At 41.7% G+C, this 19,014-nt stretch overlaps 1 long non-coding RNA gene across 2 annotated transcripts in view; it reads right to left on the bottom strand.

Annotated features, from left to right (window-relative positions):
- LOC119247424 (uncharacterized) overlaps positions 1-10,179 on the bottom strand; it is a 63,730-nt gene extending 53,551 nt beyond the window's left edge. For both annotated transcript variants that reach the window (XR_008552169.1, XR_008552170.1), the window contains exons 1-4: positions 10,107-10,179; positions 9,652-9,716; positions 9,442-9,524; positions 8,344-8,412 (exon numbers count right to left, since the gene is read on the bottom strand). This is a non-coding gene — a long non-coding RNA (uncharacterized LOC119247424). The remainder of the gene's footprint in view (positions 1-8,343; positions 8,413-9,441; positions 9,525-9,651; positions 9,717-10,106) is intronic.
- Between the last annotated feature and the right edge of the window lie 8,835 nt (positions 10,180-19,014).

Genomic DNA, 19,014 nt, shown 5'->3' with positions numbered 1-19,014 from the left:
GTGCAGAAAAGTATACACTGGAAAACAAATTGCACATATACTTGTAATACAGGAAAGTCTAATGCTATAGATAGACTATGGTCCTCAGGCCCAATATAGTGACCTGTTTTGTTCTGATGGCCCATAAGAATGATTTTTACATTCTTTAATGATTAAAAAATTCAGAATACTTTGACATGTGAAAACGGCATGCAATTCAGTTGTCAGTGTCCATAAGTAAAATTCTATGGGACACAGGCACACTTATTCATTTCATGCACTGCTCTTATGTTATGGTGGCAGAGTTAGATAGTTGTAACCAGAGACCATATGACCCACAAAATATTTACTATCTGGTCATTCGAAGAAAAGAGTTTTTCAACCTTGGTTTTAGGGGATGTATTAGTTTGCTTCCTGAAAATTGACAGTGACCTATTCTTCATTTGCTGAATATGAAATAAAATGCTGAACTCAGAATCATCTGAGGTATATTTTCTTTGATATTGACCTAAAAATTATATCACACAATCCAGTTACCTCTCTGGAGCACCTCAATATTGAATTGACTATGGCTCCCTGAGCCAGGAGTGAGGGGCAGGGAAGGCCTTCTGCAAATTCACTTCCATTGTTAGAGTGATGGATGTATATAGAGAGGCAGCCAAGCATACTAATGAATCAGGGCCCTCTGCATGGGTTGTGTTTGAGACTTTCTTTGATAGAGGAAAGGGTAGTTGTACCCTGTCAACAAATATCTTGAGCACTTTTGCCATTTTCCCAGCATTAATATTGAAAAATTAGAAATGCGGTACATAAAGCATAATGCAAAGTAGAATAGCGGGAGCCTCTCTCCTCCCACTGTAGACAAGAGGGTGACCTATTAGAACCCAGACAGTTCTGGTCCATTATCAACAATTTAAATTCCGGCCATTTCTGAAGACAATATGAATTATACAGAGTTTGCTACTGTTAAACCAAGTGGCTAATTCAATCATCAGAACATTTCAAACCCTGTAATTTGGATTGGGAAAAGTGGGGAGCCTTGTCCTTGTGAAGAGCCTGTTAGACTACTTCATATCACAGCTTGATTGGGACTGGGAATAAGAAAACCTTCTCCATTAGGAAATTAATGTTTGCAAATACCCTGGGAAGCCAAATAATAAGCATAATGGCTTAAAATAATTGTAACCCAAAGTGGTTTGTTATTAACATTGCAATTACATATTTTAATTTGTGGCTTTATCACACACATTGATTGATGGTTGATATAACTTTTAAAAGTATCTTACACGTAATCCAGCCCTCTTTCTCAATGTTTTTATCTACAGCCTCTGTAAACAACACTTTTCAGTGTCATACTATACCTCATTCTTAAATTCCCAGGCAATAAAGAAGGTGCACTTACACTAAACATTTCTGTGGGTTTATCTCCCTGCTGAAAACTTGCATTTGCTTTAATGAACTATCACAGTAGTTTGAATGCCAGCACCACCAGTGACTAGTTGGATGGGTACAGACACAACACTTCATTTTCCTGAGTCTTAGACTCATTTGTCAAATAGGGTTTTAAAAGACTGTAATGATAGTTTGGACATTAAATTTACTACACATCATCAAATTATACCTAATATTGGTCAATTTTATAATATGTAAAGCACTCTTCAGTAAAGCTGCTTAAAAGATGACTTTTAAAAATTGTAGTTAAGGGAGGAGGCCACAGACAAGAAACCAGCGGTAAATAAAGCAAGATGGAAGACATGTTGGTTAAGGAGAGACCGAGGGAGGACCGAGTAACAGACAAAGTTGAGCAAAGAGAGGACTTCAAGATAGAGTTCAGGGATCATTTCCTATTTTAAAATCACCTTCCTTGATTTCCCTGACCCCAACTCCTCTCTCCTGATCCTTAAAGTTATCATGCTATCTTGTGAGCTGTATTTGGATATGGGATTTTTGTGTTTTGGGGTTTTTTGTTGTTGTTGTTGTTTTTATAGTTGTTAATGTAATAATCACACTGCATGGTAACTCTTTGTTTAAAAGTCTGTTCCTCACTAAACTGTGAGTTGCTGGAGCTCAGGGGCTGTGTATTTTGGCAGTCCTAGTTCCTAACTCAGCCAAATGGCTCAAGAATGTTAGCTGAATGAAAGATTGAATAAATATTGCTTACTGCAAAGAGAAAAAAAAGATGTTTTTTAAAGAGTCAAATGTGTGTGTGTGCGTGTGCGTGTGCAGAGAGTTTAGCACAATGTCTTGCACATAGCAAACACTAAGGAATGGTGGCTCATTTTATTATTAACAAAACATGCCAAAAATCAAACTACAAAAAGAAGTCTATTTTGAAGTAACTCTAGCTTACAAAATAAAGAAAATCAAATGCATAGGAAACCTAATTTTAGATGATCCCTGTCCTATTTGCAAGGCTTAAAGGTTCAGATATTGGTGAGACTTCAAATGACCTCACCAAGGTATCTACAATTTGTGAATCCTCGAAGGTCACAATTAGTAGCAATCCTCCTGTCCTGAAAGCTTGTACTTGCAGGCTTGTGGCTATAGTGAGTGGGGACAAAAGGCAACAGAGAGCAAGGAGAGTAGAAGCAAGGAAGGTGTTCCCAACTACCATCTCCTCCTGTCCGTAAAGGTGATATACTGCCCAGCATGTCAGGAGCTGCTGGACTATTTCTCTGGCTAGTATCAGATGAGATTCCTTCAGTCACTCATTAGGTATTTATTGAGGTATTTGAAATTGTCTAAGTATCTGGCAAAAAGAAAAAGGATAACTTAATTATGTAATATTACATTAAATGCATATACTAGCTCTAAAAATGCATGATCAGCCACAGTATCAAATGCATCTCAGATATAATGTTGAGCAAAAAAGCAAATCATAGAAAACATAAACATTTAAACACACATGTGTATACATATATTGTGATATATATATACACACACAGACATACATGGTTTGGGAGACATGCAAAATAATAGTATGCCTTGTTTAAGAAATATGCACATGCAGTAAGTATTAAAATGCACAGACATGTTCAATTCAGGATAGAGGCTACTTGGTTGGGAGGAAAGGTACTCAGAAAGCTCCTTTTGTGTTGAGCTTTTTTTATATTGGTCTTCTATTGAGATATAATTTATGTGCAGTGATACAAATCCTAAGTATATAGGTCAATGAGATTGCTGATATACATACCCATGTAAACTACCCCCATCAAGAAGCTGAATACTTCCATTACCTCCAGAAAATTCCTTCGTGCCTCTTCCTAATCAATTCCCCTCTAGCCACTTTGTCTCAAAGGCTTTTAGGAACCCCTGCTTCCAGGCTAGGTTAGGAACTCTACCTAATCCCCCAGCAAGTGATTCTTCCCTTGCAAGAGTACACCACAGGGCCCCCCTGGTGGAGCAGCAGGTTGAGCGCTGCGCTGTAAAGCTGTCCGCAGCCTCTGCAGTGAGTGTTCAATTCCCGGCTGGCCAGGGAGAAACCCACATGGTGCACAGACCTCTCCCGCCTTGCCCGCTGCTCCCCTCAGCAGTGTCTTTGGTCCGTCTGCCTGTTCTGCTCCCCACTCTGTCTTTGGTGAATTCTCTCACCCTCCCGCGCCTCTGACCTGTACCTCAGTTCTTATATAAATAATTTTTTAAAAAGAGTACACCACAAGTCACAGAACTGTTTAATGACCTTCTCAGACTACAAACTCTATGAGAAAAGGAGGGCCATACAGAGCTTGCCCACTCACAATGGATTTCTAGAACACAGTATTAAGTTCATGATAAATATTCCTTTGAGGAGTATCACCACATCACATTTAATCTACATGCAAAGTTCATGAAACAGCCTTAGTTGCTTCCTTCATCTCGGAGATCTGCACCATTCTAAATTCAGCAAGTTATATATTACCTGTGGTGTTTATATTTTACCCTCCTGCTGGTTTGGCAATCAGTGCCACCAGAGAAGCAGGCCATCAAAAGGAGCAAGAGGTGGCAAGACTAAGAATTAGCCAGCTTGATTTTCCAGCTTGGGGAAAAAAAAAAAAGACCAAGTATTTTCAATAGTGTCACACTTCAGTTACAACGGAGGCACAATGCCTGAAATCTTGTTAGGATTACGATGATTGAAGTGGAAAGGCTTTTGGCAAAAGGACTGAAAGTTTATATATTTTTTGTGCTGGGATTTTCAGTCTAAGGCACAGCTGGGTGTATTCCACTGCTGCCAAGGATGGAGATTGTGTGTCAGTTCACTAGCAGTTTACCTAGAGCAGAGCTTTCCATTTTAAATCTCCAACCTTCCATCCCATTTTCTTAGCATAAATATTAAGAATACAGACCCTGCTTCCAGGATGCCTACTTTAAAATCCTTGCTACATCATTTATTAGCTGTGGTATGCTGGCGGATTACACAGCCATTCAGTGCCCAGCTTCCTCACTTGAAAATGGTAATAAAATAGCATGTATTTCATAGGTTTGCTGTGAGGATTAAATGAGTTAATTACATGTAAGGCACTTAAAGCAAGAGCTCAGCAAACATTAGCTATTTCTGGGGTACAAGAATAGGTTTGGAGAAGAAGCGTGAAATAATACAGAGAAGACAGAAGCAAAAGTAATCTGCTGTGTAATATTAATAACTGAGCACTTCGAACAGATTATAATTCAGCTCTCAGGAAAAAACCTCTAATGCAGGCTAACCAACCCAAGCCACTCAGCTAGGAAATAGATGAACTGGATTTGAATCCAGGCAGTGGTCTTGAAATCATTCAAGAACAAGTCTAGAGCCACTAAGAAACAAGGTGTCCTACCTTTACCTGTACTGCTGGGGAAATGGAACTACTAGGTTATATAGGAAAAAAGAGAAACAGAGATATAAGAAATGGAAAGGAAGAACAAAGTAAGACCAGACTCGCCTATCTCAATTAAAAAAAGGTAAAGTCACAGGTTTCCCTTGACATTCCCCCGCAGACACACTATCTTTGTGGACACTTAACTTTGAATCAGCAGCCCAGGGTGAAATCAAAAACACTATTAAAGACTTCAACAGATTGGGCCTCCCCTGGTGGCGCAGCGGTTGAGCGCTGGGCTGCGAAGCTGCCTGCAGCCTCTGCAGCGCCAGTTAGATCCCCGGCCACCAGCGAGGGTCCCACATGGCACGCAGACCTCTCCTGCCGTGCCCGCTGCTCCCCTTGGCAGTGTATTTCGTCCATCTGCCTGTTCTGTTCCCCGCTCTAGCTCTGGTGATTCTCTCACCCACCCATGCTTCTGACTGCATCCAGTGCTTATATAAATAAATTAATTAAAAATTTAAAAAAAAGACTTCAACAGATTGACAGATCCTACTTTACCTCAAAAAAATCTAAATGTGAAATGGAAATGAAGGACATGAATGCAAGGGTGGACAAGAGTAGATGGGAGCAGTATGGACACAGAACTCTGTCTACAGTGGCAAGACAAGTTGAGATTCAGATTCCATTTGGCAGGTAACACCAGAAAACCGCCTCTTAGCATCACTTTTTTTAATCTGTAAAACGGGAAAAAGAACATCAATCTCTGCACAGATAATATCGGCCCCTCCAAAATCATTTTGATAGTTAGGAAGACAGAGAGATGCATTTTCAGACACTGCTGGTGGAGGTGTAATCTGAGGGCTTCTTTTTTTCAATTAAACAAATTTACACAGCACTTAGAACATGCCAAACATTTAAAAATAAAAAACTTTTCCCATCTTTGTGGTAGAATATGTGCAAATATGACATCAATGATTCCCCTTACTGCATCCTTGTGCTTGGAGAATCAGTGGGACAACAGCAAATGTGACACAATCAGACTTGAGAAATGCCTGTGCTTTGGGGTGTGCCATCTTCTGCTATTTTTTGGAATTCCGAGACCACCATGTTAGCAAAGCTGAGCTAATCAATCTGGGAGACAACAGGCCATTCCAAAGGGGGTTCCCACAGATCACCTCACTTGTCAACTACCACATATGTGAGTGAGGCTGTGCTGGACTGCCCAGTGTCCAGGTGTTCCACAGGTATCGGCAGAAACATACGAGATCCCAGCAGAGCTCAACTGGGCAGACCCAGAACAGGAGAGCCACCCAGACGACTTACAGAATCATGAGCTAGGTAGTCATCACTGCTTTAAATCACTAAGCTGTGGGGTGACTTGTTATAGAACAGTTTGGGGTGATGTGTAATACAACACAAACTGATACCATCCTCAAAACAATTCTAAGTGCTATTATTATTACTACTTTACAAATCAGGCAACTGAGGCAAGGAGGGGTTAAGTGACTGGGACAGGTTTAAATGACAGTCAAAATTGAACATCAGGCTTCCCTGGTGACCTAGGGGTTAAGTCTCAGCACTATCACCGCCATGGCCTGAGTCTGATCTCTGGCCAAGGAGTGAACCCACAATATGGTGCAGCAGACCTCTCCTGTCTCACCCGCTGCTCTCCTTAGTCATATATTTCAGTAAATCTGTCTGTTCTGTTCCCCACTCTGTATGATGAATCCTCTCACCATCTAGCCCTGCCATACCTCTGGCCTACACCCCAGTTCTTCTATGCAAAAAAAAAAAAATAATTCAACAACAAGCAAATCCAGCCCCAAGTCTGTGCTATACTTGGTGACATATATACACATATATGTTCCCTATAGTATACTGCTTCACCTAACAAAGTAAACAGGTACATATAAGTTGACCCAGAAATTCTACTATAATTTATCATATAGATATGCCTGCACAAATGCAAAGTCAGGTATATGTAAGATTATTACTACAGCACTGCTGACAATAGCAGAAGACTAGAAACAACCAATTTAGTACACTCATATATAGGAATCGCCACAGTCATAAAAAGAACTGGGTAGATCTACAAATACTAACCTTGCATACAAGGAAAAAAGGTAAAGTGCACTATGTATTACATTTACATTTTTATATTAATAAAAGAGAAACAATATGACTATATAACTGGTTGCATCTGCACAGATTATTTCTGGAGGGTCGCCAAAGAATGGATTAAACATCATTAGTTTTGGGAAAGGGAACCAGCTGGTATACAGAATAGGAGGAACACTTTTCACTGTAAAGTTTTTCATATCTTTGGAATTTTACGCTGTGCAAATGTGTCACCTGTTAATATCAACTTAAAAGGCTGTTCCGAAAATGAAGGAAAACAACAGATGACTGGAACAGGAAAAGCAATCAATAAACAGTAGCTACCTTATTATTTTTCCATAACTGATTTCTAACTCTAATACAAATAAATCTTTTTTTTTTAAGTAGCCAATCCTCTGAAACTCCTAGCTCTGTATAGGAAAGTGCTCTTTTTTGGATGTAAAAGTAAAGAACAAAACATCAACTAGGTATGCAGAAGTGGTAAAAGAGAACCCAGCACTTTCTTGGTGGTTGTGACATAAGAGTCAAAGCAACGGGCAGGGAGGTCCAGCCTCTCCTCAGAGAAATCTAAATATTGGGCATCTTCTGTGCTTCTGCACCTTCTCTTTTGCTCAGGAACACCAAATGAAAGTCACTACTTTCTATTCTAATTGTGTGTTTGCAGTTACTGATCTACAACATTTGAAAGGTTGCCACATGCATGTGACAAACTAAATTACCTGCTTCTCTAGAAACAGAAATGGTGTGGGGCAAGCGCAGGCAGTAGGTAGGCAGCAGAGCATAAAGGCCAAGGGCCAGGTCCAACACTTAGCTGAGTGGTCTAGAGCAACAAACCCAAGGTTTCGGAGTTTGTTATCAGATCAGTAAAAGGGTGACAAAGGGTTAACACAGGTACCACAGCACCAGGTAAACAGTACATGTTCACCTAATGTTAACTATTTTCATCATCACTGGGGGCACTCCCAGCTGGGACCAAACCACCTTCTGTTCTCCCTCTCTCCCTCTTTTACTTACACACACACACACACACACACACACACACACACCCTGCCCCCCGACTGGCAACCACAGGTGTATATTAGAGGATTCCCACTTCTTCCCACATCAGCAAGTTCAGTTATCTCTACCTCCAAAATGCTTCCCCTGCCCCTCCATCATTCCTGCAGAGAAAGGGTCTCCTTTGTTCACTAACACTCCCATTCCACAATCCATTCTACACACAATAGCCAAGTTGAACCTCAAGAAAAGCAAACTAGATCACATCATTCTATTCCTCTGCTTAAAGTTCTGGAAATAGCATCCCTCCCCATTTAAGCTAAAATCCAAATTTCTCACTGTGATCTACTCGGCCCTACAGAACTTGCTCTCTCCCTCTCTCGCCAAACTTGCTTCATTCCCTGTTCCCACCTGGACACACTCCACTTCAGCCCTGGTACCTTCTGCTTCCCATGTAGGTCAAGTCTATTCTTACCTGAGTCTTTGTATTTGATGTTGTTCATTCTGGAACACTCTCTCCTCTGAACCTCCACATGGCTGACTTCTTTTTATCCGGAAATTGACAGTTCAAATGTCAACTCTTTAGAAATGTCTTCCCTGATCATACAAACTAAAATGGCTTCAAGTCCCCAATCCCCAGATTCACTACCCATTTCATTCTCCTGCTTTTATTTTCTTCATAGCACTCATCACTGTCTAGAACTGGATTATTTGTACGCTTTTAACTTATTTATTGCCTAATTTCTAAACTGAGAGATCCAGGGTTTTGGCTGTAATCTTCCCAGTGTATTCCTGGAGCTTAGAACAGTGCCTACACATAGTAGGTGCTTAATACCTGACTTGTGGTGGTGGTGGTGGGTGTTAAAAGTACAGACTGCTGAGTTCCAATCCTGAGAGACTAACTCAGTGGTTCTGAATTAGAGCTCAAGAATCTGCATTTCTAATAAGCATCTAGCTCTTTCAGTCTTAAGCAAATAGTATGCAAATCACATTTTAAGATAGTCTGGTCAATGCCCTAAACCTCTAAATCTTGATTCTCTCTGTAACACACCTTATTTGTGCCTATAGATCCCATCCCAGCTAATTTCCTACACTCCCCTTATGTAGCTGAGGGTAAAAGGAGGTTGTTGACCCCTGAATTTGGAGTTTAAACAAGTAACCCCACCAGATTCCATTTCTGCTGCTCCACCAATGCGAGTCATGCCAATCTAGCTGGCCAGTCTGGTTGGAATCCTGTTCTCCCCAGAAATACCTGAGCAGGTCTGGACTCTCTCCAAAAGTAAACCAGGTAAATTTCCATGTCAGTTTTCACTAAGACTTTCCAGGGGCAGATGGGGCCAATTTATACTTGCTCTACAGTCCCTCCAAACACCACTCTCAAACACACACACACACACACACACACACACACACACACACACACACACACACACACACACACACACACGAGACTCAATTCTGGCACTGTCTGCAAAACGACAGGCCAGAGTTCCCTTTGAAGCAACCTAGCTGCTGAAAGGCAGAGATCTTTGAAAGGGCCACTAGGGCGACCAAAGCAATAACACACACATACCTTAGCAACACTGCAACCCCACACGCCAACCGTGAGATATTCACCGGCTCTGGTGAGTATCAGTCATTTCTTTTCAGCCTTGTCTGGTCAGAAAATAACACACACAGACCTCACCCCGCGGCATCCCCCACCCCACCCCTCTTTCCATGCGGCCTAAACCCTCATCCCGGTTAGCCTTAGGAGGTCTAGGAACACGTGAAGGGTACCTACTGGATTTCCTCTACTCCTCTACCCTGTAAGTGCTGAGATAGGTGCGTTGTTCAGCAGCCTTCACCCTAAGGACAGGGAACTTAATGAAATCACCAACACTTTCAATTAGCTCCTCCAGACAGATCAGCTAGTTTGGTGAGTTTTCCCACGGAGAGCCCTAGCTAGAAGGGGAGGGGCGCTGGCAGGGGCGCCCCACACCTGCTGTTGAGGAAAGCAGTCATGGCTCGGCAGGTGAGGTCCCCCCAGGTGCACTTGCTGGGGCGCGCCTTCCTGTCCACGGGCAAGGTAGGGCTGGCTCCTGCCAGGGAACAACTCGCAAGGACGGGAGCGAGGGGTGGGTGGGTGGTGGGGACCCCCTCCCCACTCCCCCGCCGCCGGGCTCGTCACCCCGCTGACTGGGATGGGAGCCTTCCATTCCCTCCCGCCCTCCCCGGGGGGCGCCTGGGGAACCCAACCGAGGCGGGCGGGAAAGTTTACGGGACTCCCGAGGAGGACGCGGCGCTGAGGCGCCCAACGCAGCTGCGCAACGAGCCGAGCCGGCGGGCGCGAGGGACGCGAGGGGCGCGAGGGGCGCCAGGGGAGGCGCGCCCAGAAAACCGGCGCCTCGGGTGAGGGGAGAACCCCCCTCCGCCCCAGCAGGGGGCCCCGACGTGCCAGCGCGGGGAGCCGGGCCGAGCGCCACGGGCAGGGAGGCGGAAGCCCACTGCGCCCCAGGGCGCCCCCACGTCGTCTGAGGGGCGCCCGCCCCCGCCCACCCCAGGGCTGCGGCCCCGCGGGACCGCGCGTCGCCCTCAGCCCTCAGCCCTCCCCGCGCGCGGCTCCCGCGGCAGCGGCCCGAGCACAGCGGGGACCACGGCCCCCACCCGCGGGCGCCCCTCCGGCCGCGGGGCGCGCGCACTCACCCTCCGCATGGTGCCGGGCGGGCGGCCTCGGCGAGCAGGCGGCGGCCGGTCGGGGAGAAGCGCACACGCGTGCGCCGCGGCCGGCGGCCTCCGCGGGGGCGGGGCGGGGCGGGGGACGCCCCCAGCGAGGGAGCGGGGACCTTCCCGCCTCAGGGCCCGGCCGTCCCCGTCGCGCGCACGTGGCCACCCTTCCCCGCAGCGTCACCCGGCTCCTGGAGTTCCCGCCCGACCCGGCGCAGAACAGGTTGGGGGGGGCCAGCCCCGCCGACTCCCACCCCCGGGGCCCCTGCTCTGAGCTGAAGAAGGTTGGACTGGAACGTGGGGGGCCCACCCTGCGGGGAGCCAAGTTTGCGGAACGAGACGGGATTTGGTAGGAAACGGGGGTTTCCTTCTCAGCCCCGTGAAAGCCTTTCTGTGCTCCCCTGGGGTGGAAGCATGTCCCGCTAGTGAGTCTTTGGTTTGCTTTTGAAGTCCTGAATATACGTAAGCTTTTGGGGGGAGTTGGGGCATGGGAGTTAAAAATGGGAAGCAGGAGAGCAACTCAGGACTGGAGGAAAGCGAGCCTCATGGAAGAGCGACTGCCCTGTTACCCCAAGTGGAGGAGCTCAGCAAGGGGCTGGGTCAGCATCCCCGTGACTGCAGAAGCCACAGGTCTTCCCAGCAACCCACTGCATGCAAAGCTTCCTCTTCACATGTGACCTCCTCACCCCAGCTTCTCCAAACAAGAAGGAAACCCCATCTCCGAATGCTAATGCTTCTGGGGAAAATCTTGGGAGAGGAGAGATCCATACTTCGTGATATAAAAACTGCACATCCCTGAGCCAAGGAAATGCAGGATCCAAATCCTCAAGAACAAAAATAGGAAGGAGTGAGGGTCCTTCAAGAAGAAACCTGGCCTTTGTCTTCTGCTGAACAAAGTCACAGAATTCAAGACAGTCTGAGTTCCATGTTGAAAAAATATCCCTGTTTACCAAAAGATCCTTTGAAAACATGCAAGAGCTGTGACAGTTAAGCAGGCAGAGAGCAGTGGGTATGCAAAGGCTGTGCAGGGTAGACACTTCGAACTAACCTTCGAGCTTTTACGAATTATTCTGGCAGATCACCATTTATCACCTTTGTCGAAGAAATCCAGTTACAATTTCCTGACATTGGTAGACTGTCAGCAGCACTGTAGAGACCACATGGCTTTGTGATCTAATGAATTAAAAAACGTTTTGTCTGGATCTTTCTTTGGTGCCACCTGCACAGATAAAAAGAGTGTGTTAATCCCATGCCCCTTTTTACTTCAGTTTATGATCTGCATGCAGTCTTTGGCCTTTGATAAAATAACAATTTTAGCAAATATACTTACTTATGCACCATGAGTTTTACCTAATGTTACCAATTTCAAGCCACATACATCTGTGAAATGAGTACTATGATTTTGTGTTTGTCAGCGAGAAATACTAAGGTTCAAAGAGGGCAGGTAATACATCCTGGATCGCACAGCTCTTTAGTAGCACAGCTCAGATTTGCTCTCAGGCAGTCTAATTCCAGAGCCCACTCACTTAATCCCCAAGTTTTACTGCCTTACTGTGCTGTTTCATTTAAAAGCTACAGCAGTAGAATGGTGTTGCTCAAAGTAAAAGCATGAGCACTTGTCATAAATCAAATTAATCACTTCCTATCTGTAAAGATGAGTATCCTTAGCTGTACAATGAGAATTTGGACTTAGATGCATAAGGACCTGTCCAGAAGTAAATTTCTAGTTTTAGAGTATTGCAATGTGAATATTTTGTGCTCAGCATTGCGGGAAATCCTACTATAGAGTTACTATGTCAGCAGCTTCACTGGTGTGCATAATGTCTCACCACTGCCTAGTTTTCCATTGCTTTTGCTGCTTTTGCACTACCTTTTTCTCCCACTTCTAATTAACATTCTTTGCTTTGTGAATGCAACATGTGAATGCAACATCTAATCAGATTAATGTTAATTTCTTACTAAACGTGAATAAGACCCCTAGTGTAAGGGGAGCAGGTTCAGTTAAGCAGTTGTTAGTGATCTTCCAGCATTAGTTTGCCTGATTAATTTTTAAATTCCCTTCAGAAGCCAAGACAGTTGTTCAACTGTACCGAATAAGTGACAACACACACTTGGCATGGATCAGAGTCACACTGCCTATCTGTGGAAATGTCCGTGTTTCCAATGCTTTCAACTAACTTGAACTAATTAAAAAGTGAAAGTAGATTGAATTAGGTTTTCTTCATAGGGATTGGGGTGAGGTGAGGTAGAGGGTCTTTATTGCTTTTACATGTTTAAAGGGTCTTCACAGTGTTTTAGGAGTAACAGGTAGGACTCTATTTCATATTCTCATGCCCCCAATTAGCCTTCTAAACCCAGCTATATTATTCATTTCCTTGAAAATCACCTAATAATTAAGAACATAGTATATATTTTTTTCTTTTTTCTTAATTCTTTTTTCTTAATTCTCTGCTAGTCACAAACAGTACCAGGTTTTCTACATTTTTAAATGACCTTAAAAATTACCTTTATTAATTGCTTTATATGTTCATTTTATTTATGTATTATTCAACCATTCCATCATGTTGCTATCTGAGCTGTTTCTACTCTTTCAAAATTTCTTGTGAGTGATTAGGAACATGATTTGATGTAAAGAAAGATGTGGAAGAGGATAGTGTGAATGGGGTACATTAAATGTACTGGAATTTACTGGAAATGTACTGGAATCAGAGGTCAACCTAACTTCTTTCCTAAGTTATTAGCTGTTTAATGTCAAATTGAACAAAAATGAATCAATTTATAATTTTATATGAATAGTAAGAAAGAAATAATTTGGTCACTTTTGTAGATGAGAAATGTTACTAATGTAACTTCTTACTACTCTGTAACCCTCCATTTGGAATTGCATTAGTAATGGAATGCTATTTTTCTTTGCCATATTCTTAAATTAGAACCTTCAGAATGCATCTATTAAATACCTAGTATGGTATGTCTTAATGTCTTAATTATTGGTTGTGTCAATTCATATTTCCCTGAAACAGATCAAGAATGACTTCACGGTGGGCCTCCCCTGGTGGCGCAGAGATTGAGTGCTGGGTTGCAAGGCTGCCCGCAGCCTCTGCAGCTCCAGTTCGATCCCTGGCCACTGGTGAGGGTACCACAAAAAAAAAAAAGAGAATGACTTCACGGAAACCCAATGATCATGTTTTGATCATAATACCTGTACTAAGAATTTTATGTGCTCCAGGTACCATGACAAGCCATTTTGCATGTATCAATCTGTTTCATAATCATAAACCCCTATCAGATAGTATCTCCATGTGATTGGAAACTAAATTTATCAAGAGTCAACAACTTGCCAAGGGTTGGATGACCAGTAAATGATTTGGATCTACCTAAACCTGTCTGACCTTCAGAGCCTATGAGATTAACCAGTGACAGTGGTCACTAATAAATAAGACTATCTTTGGAACTTCATCAAAGCAGTGAAAATGTGAGCCAAGAATTTTATATACAGTAAAACTGACTTTCATGAATTTATATTAGAACAGCATGGAGTTAGCTAACCCAAGTCTCTTGAAAATGAGTCCATAGCTTAAAAAAAATAAGATTTTAATTAAAACATTGAAGAATATTTTTGACAGGGACAACAGTAAAGAGTTCTAGGAGACCAGTTCTCCTAGGGAATTCTGGGGCACATATATGTGCAGATAAACCTGCTGGCCAGTTAATGAGACTCTAGAGAAATGCGTCAGAACACCATTAAATGTATTTCTTCTCTCCCCCTCCCCCGCTATTTTTTCTTATTGCAAGTTAAGTAACTCAAAGTTGGTCTGGGTCATTTATTTTGCTGTAGAAGGTCGGCATGGCTATGCCATTTCTTTTCCTTGAGCTCTTGTCAAGGTCTACTTGACTTCTCTGTGGACACAGTCTGGGAACAGGAACTCCACTGATTTCCTGGGTTTTTTTTGGTGGGGGGGGTATCCTGAAGGTAAAGGTGTAGAATGGGGAAAAACTTACAAGGAGCTGTGTGTAGCTTTTGTCTGAGGAATTTAGTTCTGCTCTTTCTTCTGAAAGCCTGTGTCAAGGTTTACCCCCACTAGATATTTTTAAAAGACAAAATTCACCCACGCTCACACTCCTAATACAATATACTTAATTCCATACTCCTTCCTAGTCTTTGCCCAAATGAATACCTGTTTGCAATCTGTTTTCATGGCTATCTCTCCTGCTAAACTCTGAGCTCCTTTAAAGAATGGACCGTCTTAATAATTCTTATATCTCTAGGACCTATCACAAAATAGGTACTCAATATATGTTTAATAAATGGATAAATGGATATTCAAATCATATTGCAGTCTGCTGATTTCCCTCAGTAAGAGGTTTTCTACATTTTTACATAGCCTTAATAATTACCTTTATTGGCTGCCTCATATGTGCATTTCATTGATATATTATTCACCATTGGTCATGTTACCATTGGAGCTGTTTATACTCTTCTGAAATTCCTTGTGAGTTAGTAGTTAGAGACATGACTTGATGTAAAGAAAGATGTGGAGAAGGATCATATGAATGTAGTACTATTAAATAGTAGTTAGAGAGCTGACTTCAGCAACACAAAATGGAACCAATGAGATGACCAAGGCCAAAACTCGAATGGTGGTTGTGGAAGTGAAAAGGTAAAGGCAATTTCTGTGTCCTTTGCCACAGCTGGAAAGATGTAATCATACAATTACCTTATATGGAGATAAATGGATTACATCCAGTGAGCTCATTGTCCTTTGAAGGGCAGCAGTATTTTAGCACCACGGACAGTTCCTGGGTTGCCCGCTAAGGGCTCTGGATGGAATCAGACCATTGCTGCTGTCAGTGATGGTTCCGTTTCATAAAAATAAATAAGTGAACTACACATATTGAGCATGTTTTCAATGAAAGAATTGCGTGCATTAACTCATTCAATTCTCATTTGCAAACTGGAAAAGAAAGGTTACATAATGTTCCCTAAAGTCATGCATTAGCAAGTGGCAGAGCTAAGTTGAGAACCCAGGTAACCTAGCTCCAACTAATTATTTTGAACACCATGAGAGAAAAGCACCAAAAAATGGTATATCTGAAGTATGTACTGGACAGCAGGGAATGAAGGAGTGTTCTGGGCAGGCTTTCAAGAAAAAGAACATAGAACTAAATTTTGAAGGATAACTCAGATTTAACTAGAGCAGATGACCAGTCAACTACCTGAAGCCCCGTGTTGAAAAGAATTCTGAGGCTAGACACAGCCTCTAGAGAAGTCCCCAATCAGTAAATAAGGTAGAGATGGGAAATAAGGGAGTTAGAAGAGCCAAAAATGAAGGACCTTGGATGTAAGTTAAGAAGCTTAGATGTTGGGCCTCCCCTGGTGGCACAGTCAATTGAGCGCTGTACTGTGAAGCTGCCTGCAGCCTCTGCAGCACCGTTTCCATCCCAGCCAGCTGGCGAGGGTCCCACATGGCACGGCAGACCTCTCCTGTTGCACCCGCTGCTCCCCTCAGCAGTGTATTTCATCAGTCTGCCTGTTCTGTTCCCCGCTCTGTCTCTATGAATCCTCTCACCCTTGTGCGCATCTGGCCTGTACCCCAGTTCTTGTATAAATAAATCTTTTTTTTTTTTTAAAAAAAAGAAGCTTAGATGTTTTTCCTAAAAGATCTGAGGAACCAATGAAGAGTTTTAAACAAAATGGATAAACTTTGCATTTTAGATAAAGGATCCTATGATTTTAGGATGAAGACAGCAAAGTAAATAAAACATGACCACAGATTCTTTTTCTGTACTAATGTAATGAACAAAAACTAGCTCAGAGAGAAACCAATAAACTTGCCCTAGATAAAAAGGGATGGAGGGGAAGCAGACTATGTAACTGTCACAAAAAAGATCTGGCTGGAGCTGCCCCTATTAAACTGAAGTGAAAAGAAATTTCATATTGACCATGTAATATGTGTGGAATGACATGGGATGAAGTTGAAAAGGGAAGGATGAGGCGGAAAGAATGTGTAAAGTATGAAAAAAACAGTATGAAAGAAAACATAACTCCAGAGAATGGCTTGCACTAAAAAGACCTTAATAAGAATATGAACCTGAGAAAATGAGACCTCAAAATTGAGATGATGAAACAACAGAGAGTAAAAAGATTTCTGAGCTAAGGAAATGAACCAAGAAATGGAACACCATTGTATATCTAATATGTAAATCAGAAATACCAAATAACAGGAAAGACATGATTGAAAATTGAATTAATGGCATGAATAAAAAAAGAGATAATTATGGCAAATACAAAGGGAAAATGCAGAGGGAATAGAGCAATTAGGGGAAGATAATAAGAGAACCAAGAGATAATCAAACATAAGGATAATTGGTGTCCCTAATTGGTGTAGAGAATCCAATAAATGCAACCAAATATGCAATAAGAAACAAATACAGAAATGTTTTTCCTAAAGTGAAGGAAGAACTAAATCTGCAGAAGAAAATTTCTTTGCATGTCAGGAAAAAGCAAAAAACGTTCTTTGAACAAACAGAAAGACGTAACCTGGACAAGTTGTTAGTTTTAAAGGGAAAATATTGTTTAGACATCTGGACAGAGAGATCAAATCACCATGGAAGTGGAGGTAGATGGAGGTGGAATCAGGCTATTCCACCTGTGGTCTTGATAGATGGATAGATATAGATATTATACTAATCATTCTAATTTAAATTTTATTTTTTCTTACTTAACCTTTTTTGTACTATATCCTTATCTTCATTGTCCAAAATCCTGGTTCTTAAAAACACAGGGGAATGATAAAATTAGAATATCCTATAATTATTCATTTACTATATCTCAAAATTGTCTCAGAGAAGCAGTACTAATACTATTCAGTATTGTTACTAAAAACATTTTAAGGGCCTCCCTGGTGGCACAGGCAGTTGAGCGCCGCACTGTGAAGCTGTCTGCAGCCTCTGCAGAGCAGGTTCCATGCTGACCCGCCAGTGAGTGTCCCACATGGCGAAGCAGACCTCCCCTGTCTCTCCCGCTGCTCCCCTCAGCAGTATATTTCTTCAGCCTGCCTGTTCTGTTCCCCACTCTGTCTCCGGTGAGTCCTCTCACCCTCCTGCACATCTGGCCTATACCCCAGTTCTTGTATAAATCTTTTTTAAAAAATTTTTAAAACATTTTGCATTTGCTCTCCATATTCTGTGCCATCAATTTTTAATACTTTTGCAATACCTACATTATCTGAGCAGTCATTACATACTATACTCTTTTCCTTTTAATACCCATTTCATCTTGATTTAAAAGCAACAATGTTTTTAAATTCTCACCAGCAATCTTTCTTTTCTGAAGCTTGTTCTCAGATAGAATCCTCTGAAAGGGTTATGGGAATATTCCCTGACTTCTTGAATGCTGGTAACAGTCTGTTTATTACAATTAAGTAAAATAGTTTAAAAATACCTGAAAGTCAGTTTTATTGTATATGAAAATTTCTGTTCACATTTTTACTCCTTGATGTTTGAACTTGGTAAAATATAGTAAATATGTTATTCTAGTCTCTTCTGGACTAAATCATTGCTCTGAAAAATTCCTATGCTAATATAATTTTTTCTGACCCTTTCCATATCACTTAGATACTCAGGGAATTATTTCTTTCTCATTAAAAGACATTAGTTTTATCAAAATAGGTATAAGTATTGATAGTTTGGATATTATAGTATTAAGTGTGCAGTATAGTCTCATCTATGTAGGATTTCATGTATTTGGGGTTTGAGAGATAAATCTTTTTTTTACTTAAGGAAAATTCTTGAATTACAATTTTAGTGTGTGTTCCTTCCGTTTATCTTTTGGGATCCCAATTATCTGTATGTTGAATCCTCTTTCCTACCTTTGGTATTCGTTACTCTTGAAATTTTTTCTTCCTCAGTTTGTTTTTGACTTCAGTAAACTCTCCTTATCACATTCTTGTTTTCTAAGAGCATGTTTATAGCATTTATCATCATTAGTTTAGTCTTCATTTTTCTTTTATTTGTAATTATTACTAAGTTCTATTACCTCATTAATTTTATTCTAAATTATGTTATTCTTTCATATCTTCTAGCATGTTCTTAATATTTTTACCTGACTTTTAAATAGAGGGTTATAGTTTATTTGTGGATATATCTTTCTGGTGTGATTTCACTATCTGAACAGATGTTGTGTTCCACATATCTTTTTTTCTTAACTTTCTGTGGAAATTGATTTGGTACTTTTTACTGCATATTTTTATGTAAATTAGTTTTCCTAAAATTTGAAATGTGAAGTGTGACCTGAAGTAACTTTTTTTAACGTCAAAGAACTTATTGTCTGATGTTTTTATAGGAGCTAAAAAATGTGGCAGCTTGCTTTCTGAGATTTCCTAAACTCATTCCTGTCTCCATTTATATCTGGACTTTTTTCTTTCATCTACTGTCCACTTTC

The sequence above is a fragment of the Talpa occidentalis genome, unplaced genomic scaffold (assembly GCF_014898055.3).
Source record: "Talpa occidentalis isolate TD23 unplaced genomic scaffold, MPIMG_talOcc4v2.1 talOcc4.16, whole genome shotgun sequence".
Taxonomy (NCBI): Eukaryota; Metazoa; Chordata; class Mammalia; order Eulipotyphla; family Talpidae; genus Talpa; species Talpa occidentalis.
Note: the sequence above shows the minus strand (reverse complement) of the source record. Positions and strands in the feature narration are given on the sequence as shown.